The sequence below is a fragment of the Cyprinus carpio genome, chromosome B2, assembly GCF_018340385.1.
Source record: "Cyprinus carpio isolate SPL01 chromosome B2, ASM1834038v1, whole genome shotgun sequence".
NCBI classification, from domain to species: Eukaryota; Metazoa; Chordata; class Actinopteri; order Cypriniformes; family Cyprinidae; genus Cyprinus; species Cyprinus carpio.
The window spans coordinates 29,160,945-29,172,482 of NC_056598.1; the positions used below are offsets into that span (position 1 = coordinate 29,160,945).

Below are 11,538 nucleotides of genomic sequence, written 5' to 3' on the forward strand. Positions count from 1 at the left end.
ACTAATTGGTTGATTAATATGAGATAAATGATACTGAAGCTGATAAATGAACAGATGCAGGTCACACTGAAAGACTTTAAAAACCCTCTGTTAACCCTCTATTGTGGAGGAGAAAGAGAGGGGATAAAAAAGGAAAAGCATGGAAAAGAACTAAGAAGAGGAAAAAAAACGGGAGAGAAAATATAAAAAAGGAAATGAAGGGAAAAAAAGAAGGGAAGAAAGGAAAAATAAGGGGAAGGTGAAAAGAAAAGGGGGATAAAGAAAAAAGAAAAAAGAAAAAAAAAAAAAAAAGAATGAAAAATGAATGAAAAAAATATTAGAAAAAATATCTCGTAAAGGAAGATAAAGGGAAAAAGAGAGGGGGAAAGAAATCAAATAGAGAAATGAAAGGGAAAAGGGGGATAGAAGAAAATAAAAAAAAATAGAAGAAAAGAGGGAAAATAAAAAAAACAAATGGGAAAAGTATAAGGGGAAATTTAAACAGAATTGATAAAAAGGAAAGAAAAAGGGGAAGAAGAAAAGAAAATGGAAAAGAGAAAGGGGAAAGAAAAAAGGGCAAAAGAAAAGAATAGTTACAGAGCATGAAAATAGGGAAAAAGAAAACAAGAAAAGGGGCAAAGAAAAAAACTAAATTGGGAAAGAAAGAGTTTGTTTTTTGCAATATATAAAGTTATCTGTCAAAAAAACAGTAGAAAAAAAAAGTCATCTCTGTATATCATTTGTGTAAAATACAAAAAAAGGGGAGGGGGTTAAAAAGGAAAAGCTGAAAAGAAAAAAAAGAGAGATAGAAAAAAAAAGAGTTTTGTAAAGAAAAACGGGGAAAGAAAAAAAAGTTGTTTTTTTGCAATACAAATTACCTGGCAACAACCACAGAAAAAACACAGCTCTACATCATTTTTGTGTAAGATAGAAAAAAATAAAAGGGTGGGGGGAATGGGGAAAAAATAAAAAAATGTCTTTTTTATGCTTTATGTATAAATTATCTGGCATCAAGCACAGAAATAAAAACCAACTCTATCCATCATTTTTGTGTAAGAATTTATTTAGTTTATAATATAATAGTTCACAACATGCAATATACAAATTTACAAGCGACCAACTCAAGCTTCTCCATATATTAAAATTTGATCTCTATTTACATATTTTACAGTCTCATCCTGCCACAAGAGTCCAGTCCAGATTTGTGAATGAGGCTGGTCAGTGACAGCCGCAGCTGCCGGCCACCATGTCATCATACTGCTTCAGAACCACGTTCTCATCGTCGTCAAAGTACAGCAGGTTAATGCTGAAGAGCTTGTCAGGCACGCAGCAGGGCGTCTCGATGCCTTTGGTCAGTTTTGAGGGCGTTGATGATGGACTGGACCGTGGCGTGGTTGGTGGGCCTCATGTTCTGGCCCAGAGGAAACGGACAGGAGCCTTTGCAGTGGTAAGCGTTGTATCCGCGGGGAGACACGATCCAGCCGGACCAGCCGATCTCCTCGAAGTCCACATAGAGCGGCAGACGCTGACACGGCATCTTCTCCCCGCCCTCATCATAGTCTGTGGAGCGAGCGCTGCGACGAGCCGCACCTGAGAGAGGGAGGCTGGGAAACGGGAGCCTGGGTCTAGCAGGAGAATCATCTGAACCTGAAGTAAAAAGAGAAAACTTTTAGATGCCATGGACCTCCAGATATGATCATCCTTGTGCAAGTGATGCTCAACTTAAAATGTAAAAGTCAGCTATATATTTTCCAGTCTAAAAAAAAGTATATATGTATATATATGTATACTGTGAAAAAATAACTTTTTTTATTTAATAATAACGATCATATATTTATAAATGTGTTACTATTAAAAATGATTTAGTGTTACTTAAGTATCAATGAGATACTAATATATTTTTATTAACATTTTAAATTCATTTTCTGTCTGTATTTTTAATTTTAGGTTAAAGTTTTATTAAAGATTTTATTTTCATTTTTGTTAGTTTTTTGTTAGTTTTTTTATATATTTTACTTTAAGTATTTTAACCATTTTTTGCGTGTTTCTATTACATAACTACATTTTTTCAACTCTCCATAGTACTGTATTCTTGTTATAGAAGTTATTTTTTTGTAAGTTGATGTTTTATTTCAAGCACTTTTTATTTAATTATTTTATTAGTGTAATTTTTATTTACTATAACACTGTATTTCATGATTTACTATAACATTATATTATTTATTATTGTTTATTTTTCTTCAAACCTTTCCACTTTTTGTATTTTACTTTAAAGTATTTCAAGCATCAAAAATGTTTTTATCGTTTTAGTTTTAATTTGAGCTACTATATTATCCCTGTGTCTATTATATTACAATATTTTTCTACTCTCTATAGTATATATAATACTATACAGTTAGATCTATTTTATTAAATAAATGTTTTTGTATTATTTACTGTATATATTTTATTATTATTTAACCCTATATCTATGTATTTTTAGCTACTTTCTTTTAATGTCTTTTTATTGTTACATTTTTCCACAGTTTTTCCTTTAAATTTTTTTCCACAGATCCCCAAACTTCTTAGTTTAGGACAAGATGTATTTGTTTAAATCACTTGTGGAGCTTATTTGAGATTACTGTAAAGAAACATCAGTCTAATTGAGCTGTTAAAGACACACATATGCCTTACCTTTAGGCGTGATCTCCAGAGAAGCTGCTCGTCTGCCGTCGTCGGTGAAGAGGACCAGCATGGGCTGTTTGCTGTGATGGTGGTTTTGACCCGATGCAAAACGCACGGTTTTTCAGGTCCATCTGAAGACCTGCTAAAGTCCTGACGAGATCAGGAGCCCCAGATTACTGCCCTCATCTGACATCCAGGAGCGCACCTTTGAGATATTAAACATATTTATTATTGAGGAGAATTTGCACAAGCAACTCTTTGGGTCTTTTCTAAAACCTAATCAGCTCCCTTCTAAGGCAGCATTTTAACTCGAATACAACCCAAAGTTTGGAAGACTCTACATAGTCATAGAAAACCTCTCAGAAAGTGTGATTTTATTCATACTCACAGCTTGAGTGATGGTGAAAACCTCCCAGCCGCTGGAGTGGATGGCACCAGTCTGGACGAGAGCAGCTTCTTCCCTTGTGAGACGTTCTTCTTGCTGCTATCGAGAACCTGATAGACACTGACCTGCATAAAAACATCACTGCGATGATTAACCTGAAGAACCTTCTTTTAGAAGCGCATCATATTTTCTTTTCAGACTGTAAATACTGTACCTGACAGAAGTGATGTCTGTTGAAGGTGAGCGACGCTTGTGGTCTGAGCTTGAACAGATGAAGCTCGGCCGTGAGGATCTTCTCACTCTTAGCTACCGTAGACATGTTGAAGAGAAACTCGATTTGTTCGCTGTGCACTAAAGACAGAATTCAGAAGTGAGAATGGACACACAATCACACATACTTTATGCATATTTTACACCATCCCCCACCTCAATATTCAGATTAGTAGCTGATGAACCATGGGTCCTTCACAAAACATCACATTTAGTATAGCATTGTTGAATATTTAAGTATATGCTTCACTAAACTACACAATTACACTTTTGATTATACCCTCGTATGTTCTAACAATTCCATAATTTATAACATAAATAACATATAAATGTTGATTTATTGTTAATTTGTTGTTTTTTTTTATAGTTGATTGAATGTTTTCTCATGATTTCTCTCAGACCTCTGTTTAAATATCTGATATCCTGAACACTAAGACATACAACTAAGCTTACAGTTTTTAAGTATAAACTATATGCAATTCCATATTGGTTTATTTCCATTTTATTTTTCATTCATATATTTTAATTCCTTTAAAATAAAGTTATCAAAATATTGAGCATCAAGTTTCTCAGGATTTAAAAAACAGCTTGTTTAAATGAGGGTTTGTATACCATATTGAATCTTGATGAAAACACTGCAAACGCTAAAAATATTATTTTACTTAAAATTATTTTTAAAACTGATGAGATGGGGTTAATAAAGGAAACCAGTGATGCACTTTATGAAGCAGGTTTATAGTTAGCCTAACTGAAAAACTTAAGCTATAAAACATGTTAATAAGCCTTACTTGAAATAAAATATAAAAACAAAACTTATCTTGTTTTAGCTATAGTTTCCAAAGCATAATTTCTCATTTCCATGTTTAAAATGATATACAAAAATAACTTAAGCTAAAACTGAAATAAAACAAATCATAAAAAGGACAAAACACCACACACACAAATAAATAAATAAATAAATACATAAAAAACTAAAACTTTAATAACCTATTTAAAAAAAATAATAATAATAAACAATTGTGACCCTCACTGTGGAAACCCAGCTAAAGTCCTTTTTTGGTTGATTTACTGTTTTCTACATAAAATCATTTTTCACAAGGTAAAGAACATTCTGTGAAAATGTAATCTTGATATCTTCAATATCGACTAAGACCACGTCAAATATTTTTAAATCATAGTGAAAATGAATGGTTAAAATCAAGCTTTGATGTTTTTTTTTTTTTTTTTTTTTTTGTTGTTTTTTGAGAGAGAGAATATGCCTAAGTCTGTATTTTTACAGTTAGGCTACATTTATTACGAAAAGAAGACAAAATCAGCCAAACATTTTCCATTCTAAACCAGGCTATTTGTATTTATGTTCACTGTCCCACTTGAAGTCAATAAAGAAGTCAGAATCTTACGTTTATCGAAGAAACTTCGGACGGTGTTTCCCTCCAGGAGCGTCGGGTCTTTGGTGACCCCGTCCACATCTGCGATGGTGTTATACAGGTCCAGCATGTACTGAGGAGGCTGTTTGTGTCGTCCCCAGAACCAAAGCAGCAGGAGGATCCTCCATCCCAAACACCTCCAACAGCCTCCTGATGGCCTCCGAGCGCACTTCTCCAGACTCGGTTTCCAGGGTGATTCTCAGACGGTCCTGCAGAGGGCGAGTCCCATCACGGAGATCCAGATCACTGCGCGCAACATGTTCACTGATCCTCGAGAGAGGATGCGCTTTGGGTTGCTGGAGCTGGACTGAATGAAGCACCTCCAGATTGGCTGGGCTTTATATGATGTTGGTAAAGCCTTCGGTCAACAGCCGTAAAGAGCTGCTATTTAGTCGCAAATGTAAATCAACAATCAACGAATGAAAAGAAAATCTAATGGCGGTGTTAACAAGGTGCGAACTGGACTGGTGGTCCTGCGGGGAGATCCTGAGAGGAAATTAGTGTGTATCTACCGTGCTATGCTGTGAACAGACCCTAAATATATCGATTTAAGAAATAAAAATGTTAAATTAAAGTTAAGATGTTTAATTGAATTACATTTTGTGTGTTAAAGCGGCGCTGAAGTGGATTTGGCACGAAGTTTGCTCACCGCGGGGGGTTGACTTTCCCTCAAAACGGATCCCATTAATTGAGACAAAGGAGGATAATGTGATACAGGAACAATAATTTTATTTCGGCAAACACCGTGAGAAGGTTCCAGCATGTGCCCTGTGTTTTCATGTTAATGGCAAACACACCTGCTCAAACAGAGGTTTGAGTCCGAGCGCACTGAAGTCATTGCTGGATTTACAATCCCGCGCGCCTCGTATGTTAATGAACACATGAATCTGAATAAACGGCTCGAGTGTGAATCAATAGATAGATAGTTAATGAAAGTGCGAGAGACTTCGCGGGGTGTTTTAGACTGCTTTAATTTCTCATCTGTAATTGATTGTTTTCATTAGGGACTAATTACAATGTGTTGATCCAGAGATTTCTTAATACTAATGGATGGCATAGGCGTAATGGATTGCATGAGCTTTTGTTATAGTCTAGTATTAATGCCGAGAAAGACTGATGTTGTATGGCATCTTTGCAATCAGTTATTTCTAGTTTCCCGAGATGTTGACTGATTTGGTTTGAGATGTTCCAAGCTTTAAAATCAAAGTAGGCGGCCCCAATTGATCCATCATTACATTTTATACCCTCAAAAGACTGTTAGGTGCAAATACTGTACCGTCTGTGTTTGGGATGTTGCCCTTTTCTCTCACTTATATGTCACAAATCACAAACAATTGCAACAAAAGCGTTTTGAACTGTGCAATTGGACCCATGTAGGGACTATCTATCTATCTATCTATCTATCTATCTATCTATCTATCTATCTGTCTATCTGTCTATCTGTCTATCATCTATCTATCTGTCTGTCTGTCTGTGATGCAAAATTTTTTTACAAGTTTATACATTTATTCTTAAAATTCTTTATTTGGGATTACAAGTTTTGTACTGTAGGATTCTTCTTGTATGTTGTTTACAATTTTATATTTGAATTGTACATTTAATTTCCGGAAAAAAATGTGTTTTAGGGATTGTAAATTGTATATAATTTAAAGAAATTAGCTCTTGTTATCTCATTATATTATCTCTTTAAATGCATTTCAAATGTTAATGCACAAGTTGGTCTAATGTTATATATATTTTTTATTTGGGATTACAAGTTTTGTATTTAGGTTTGTTCCTAGTATACTTGTTTATTATTGTGTGTATAAATTGTGAATTTTATGCTTCATAGTTATAATTTCCAAATAAGGCCAGAAATTGTCCAAATTGGGTTGCTTTTTTAATGCAGTTTGGAATAACTTTGAATTGTCTCTTTATACTAATCCGAACTATTTGGGATTACAGTATTTTCGTAGGCTATTTTGCATGTGTGACACCCAATCTCATTGTTCATTAGCATTTCTTGCTAACGCTTTAATTATTGGTTTGATTTGTTAACATGATTTAAAACTGAGACATTTGCATATGTAACTTTTTCTTCATTTGCTCTGTGCAGATTGTCATGTAATCCAAAAATGGTGATTTAAACTTGAAAAGAACTGTTTTTTCCACTTTCTGACATAGATTTTATTTACAGAATACTTTTTTACATAATTTACATATATTACATAACAGCATCATTGCATCATGCCTTTACACTTCTGACAATTAATGTGCATCCCCAAACCTGACATTACAGCCATGCAAATGATCAATGAGGAGCACTTCAAAAAGCTCCCACTGTAGTTTTTGAAGTCCAGTAGAGGGAGAGGACGCCGTGTTTAAGACTGGCATAGACAGGAAGTAATGGCCAGAGAACAGTGCCTTGATTTGGCCTGATCCCCCACCGTTGACTGAGAAAGTGTGGCTTTCATAGTCTTGAGGAACACACGCATTGCCCTGTCCTTCAGCACACAGCAGACATTCACCGAGATCAGGACGCACTCCTGCAGAAACCACGAGTGGCGTTAGTCAACATCCAATAAAATGCACACTCAAATCATCAGTTACGGTTTTGATATCTACTAATAAAACAGATGTATTACCTAGATCTGTTAAAACTTTCTCTTTTGTGTGTCACAAGTACCCAGTATGCTGACTGTCCATCCAAGTATTTAACAATATCACACATTATAATGAGCCACAGCCTTATTTCTGACCAAGCCAAGAACCTTTTGTCTGTCTGCCTATTTGTTTACATTTATCATTAACATGTACAAAAGCTGCTTACATTTGTTAAATGTAAATAGAAACCTCAATACAGTTTTTGAGTTAAACCTTTATTTAGGACAGAAACAACTACAACATAAAAATCTACAAGCTTAATACAGTAGTCAACATTTGAAGCGGATCAAAAAAGTTCATCAAAGTTGTTCCAAGACAAGAACGGTTTATATTGTTTTGGTTTTTTGGACAACTTTGATGAAAGGTTTTGATCCACTACAAATGTTGACTACTATATAAATCCTCTTTACATTTATACATTTATAAACACTACCGGTCAAAACTTATTGAAATAATTAAGATGCTCACCTATAGCCTGCTTATATTTAATAATAATAATAAAAAATACAGTGAAAACAGTAATAATTTGAAAATTATTATGATTAACAATAAGAGTTTCCCATGTGAATATATTTTAAAATGTAATTTATTCATGTGCATCAAAGCTCGTGAATTTTCAGCATCATTACCTCACCTCCAGTCTTCAGTGTCACATGATCTTCAGAAATCCCTTCTAATATACTGATTTGCTGCTCAAAAAAAAAAATAAAAAAAAAAAAAAATCTTCCGATTATTATCAACATTGAAAAAATATCTTTGTGGAAAAACCGTTATTTCAATACCAATAAGTAAGATATTTTAAAAACCAACTTTGTTCAGCAAGAAAAACAGTTAATTGATGAAAAGTGTCAGTGAAGACATTTATATATGCTGAAAAAGACTTTCATTTCATTTTCAATTTGCTATCTTCACAGTTTCCAGCAACAAAATATATAGCAACAACCACACTGATAATAATGAGAACCATTATTAATATATTTCCGCCACCAATATTGGCCTGAGCAGCATGTAATGATGCTGAAAATTCAGCCTTGGCTCACAGGAATAAATTACATTTTACAATATATTTTCATCAAATGAATGCTTGGTGTGCAAAAGTAAAGAGAAAATAAATGAGTTTTTAAATTAAAAAATGTGTAACCATTTTGATGATACCTTAGAAAACAATGGAAATACACATATAATTAACTAAAACAAAAACTGTTGTATTCTCTGCCTTGGATTAAAGACTGACCGAAATGTCAAAGCAGCAAACGGTGCCTGTGTGCCTTATTTTTAAAGTGCACCACTATAAAGAGTTGTGTATGTGCGTGTGCGATCGTGTGTTTTGCGTAGTCTGTGTGTAAAGTCAGATGTGCGGGCGTGTACCTGAGAAGACAGCGGGCTCCTCCCTGAGGTGCCAGCGTTTCCCAACCAATCTGCCAACATCTAGTTTCCTGTAAGAACATTAGCAACACAAGAGAGCGCCATCAGTTCACACCACCTGCTGTTAATGCAGGACGCCTTTTAACATGCAAGTGCTTTGATTTGGCACCTGCAGGGGACCATTTGTGGCCTCCTCACACCCTTTTGAGAGTGAGCGGCGACAGAGCAGAGAACATCTGAGACACGGATGTGTGTTCAATAAACACACGAGATCAGCGTTAAACTTTTACATGATTAAATGGACTTAGGATTTGTTATAATGATTACTGACATTTAATACCGTAATATAGCATTTGGAACTGATTTTCCCAGAACTGGCATTGGCTTTTCAAACCCCTTTTTTTTTTTTTTGTAAAAGTCTAAAAAATATAAAACACTACCCAAACATCCATGTCAAATACTTTAAAGCTGCACTAACACACTCAATAGGCCTAGAATCTAATATAATGAAACATATCACATAAATATAGAACTTAAAAATATAAAGAATTCATGCATTTTAAGTATTTGGGACATTTTGTCACTTTTTCTCATGACCATTTTTTGCCTCATGAATAATGTTGCAATCTAGACAATTTAGGACATGCATTGTATGCATGCATGCACTCTGTTAGTAAGCTGTGCTAAGGGGTTTTTTCAAGCACTAAGCAGTTGTTTAGTGTTGCAACATCTCCATGCTCCATGCATATTCACACGTGAGTTCAGTGGCTAACCAGTCATGGAAATGTGAACTGGAAATGAATTGGAAGGGGGAAATGGATCAGGATGCTGATCGTTAAATCTAACAAATGGAGAAAAACATGACTCATTTTCCTTTCTGACTAGCAGCATTTCCTGGCGTGAGATCCGTTTGCTTCAGCATGCAGATGATTGAGTTTCATTCCAGTAAAGGCTAGCTATTAGTTTGGCCTTATTTACCTTTCAAAACCTCCAATCTGGGCTTTTAAACTAGCCCAGCTGACCACTGTAGTATATAATTATATCATACATTTCATTTACCTCATCTAACTGTCTAAAAGGCCACTTTGCATTTATTACAATCAACAAGCATATATTACATTACGCAAATTTTTTAGAGACTACAAACCAGTGAGTGGACTGATTTGATACATTTGATGGCTGAAAGCAACCAAATTCAGACAGGGAGATGAAAGATTGTTTAGAATAGTGTTGTAAAAAAGTAAAAAAAAAAAAACAAAACAACCCCCCAAAAAAAAACACTATTAGAAATTGATTGAAAACAACCCGGAAATTGTGCACAAGTTTATTTTGATTTTGATTTAGCTGAAGATCACACAGTTGAAAGTCAATTCATGCAATTGCTTTTGCTTGTTTGGGCTCACCCTCAGACTATCTACTTCGACTCCATCATCGTTGTACGTGATTTCGTAGTGATACTTTTTTTCTACATTAAAACGGGATTCGGTTAACATCCTCCATTAGTTTGCCACTGGCCAACTGTTTGGATCAACTCCACTTTGTTTGGAGTTTCAACGAGTGGTGGAATCAAACTTAGTCGGCACGCATGAAAATCCCTCTGTAGGTAAAACACAGATGATTAGTGTCATCATTAGAAGATCGTATTACGATGCATTTAATAGTGGTGCACAAATTTAGGGTTATTTCTACTTAAGCCACTACTCTTCTTTCCTGCGACCAGTAGGCATGGCACTTTTTAGGGGTATACACTCTAATGCACACTGATTATAGAGAGACTTTTACTTTGTTTTTTCTTACCCTGGTGCCCTTTCGATCTCGAACCCATTTGCCTGCGTCTATGACGGTCTCGTACGGAGTCTTCAGATTCTTAATGTTTTCAGGTGAATGGCGCAGTCGACACACTTGACTCATGATTTGGCTTCGGCAGTGACAGTCAGCTCGATGATCTCGACCTCCCGCAGGACCTTCATATGACAGCATCACGCACGCAGCGGTCCACGCGCGACACCCCTGTCCTCTCGCAGGGTTGGAGCTCATTGCGAGCCGACGGTGAACCGCTGGATCTGGAGTCTGCAGCTACCCTAGGATTATCCAGACACCCCCAACGTCCTCATCTGTAAATGGTCATGGTCAAAATATAGTGTAAATTGAAACGCCTTTATGTTGTATATACTTAAAGTAAATTAAAGATACACTGATTTTGACTTACAACAGTCGTTATTTTTTGTACAAATAGTATAATGTTTAATTTACATTGAATATCTAATATATAAAGTTCTGAAGTTTTTTATTAATGATTTTTTTTATTTAAATATTTCAATAAACTATAGAATATTACTATTTCAAAAATATAAATATTAATATATGATTTCATATAATATATTATGTTATTTATGTATTTGACAACTATTTATAACCTTAATCTTATATTATTTAATTAATGATCATTATTAATTCGTTACATCACTTCACTCTTCACAACTTTCTCTCTACAGATTAAAAAAAACGGTCAGAACAGAATGTGATGTGAATGGGTATATTTATTAAAATTGTATTTATTTTGAATCTAAAAACAGTAACACTTCATATTTTGTATGCTTGTATTCCTTTTGAGAAATGTCGCCGTCTCTTGTGGACAGTTGTAGAATTATGCACACCAAATCTTTTGTGTCTCTCAGGAATTCAAGTGATTGATAATATTTGGAGGCTCTTAGCCCCGCCTCCCTCCAGTGTTAGAGAACGCGTTGATTGGTCACAATGCGCTCCTTGCACATGCCCACATCAAGATTCACAGGACTGCCAGAA

At 35.0% G+C, this 11,538-nt stretch overlaps 1 pseudogene; it reads right to left on the reverse strand.

The window, feature by feature from the left end:
• Window positions 1-1,012: 1,012 nt before the first annotated feature.
• On the reverse strand, window positions 1,013-10,770 carry LOC109080198 (annotated as a pseudogene).
• Window positions 10,771-11,538: the final 768 nt, after the last annotated feature.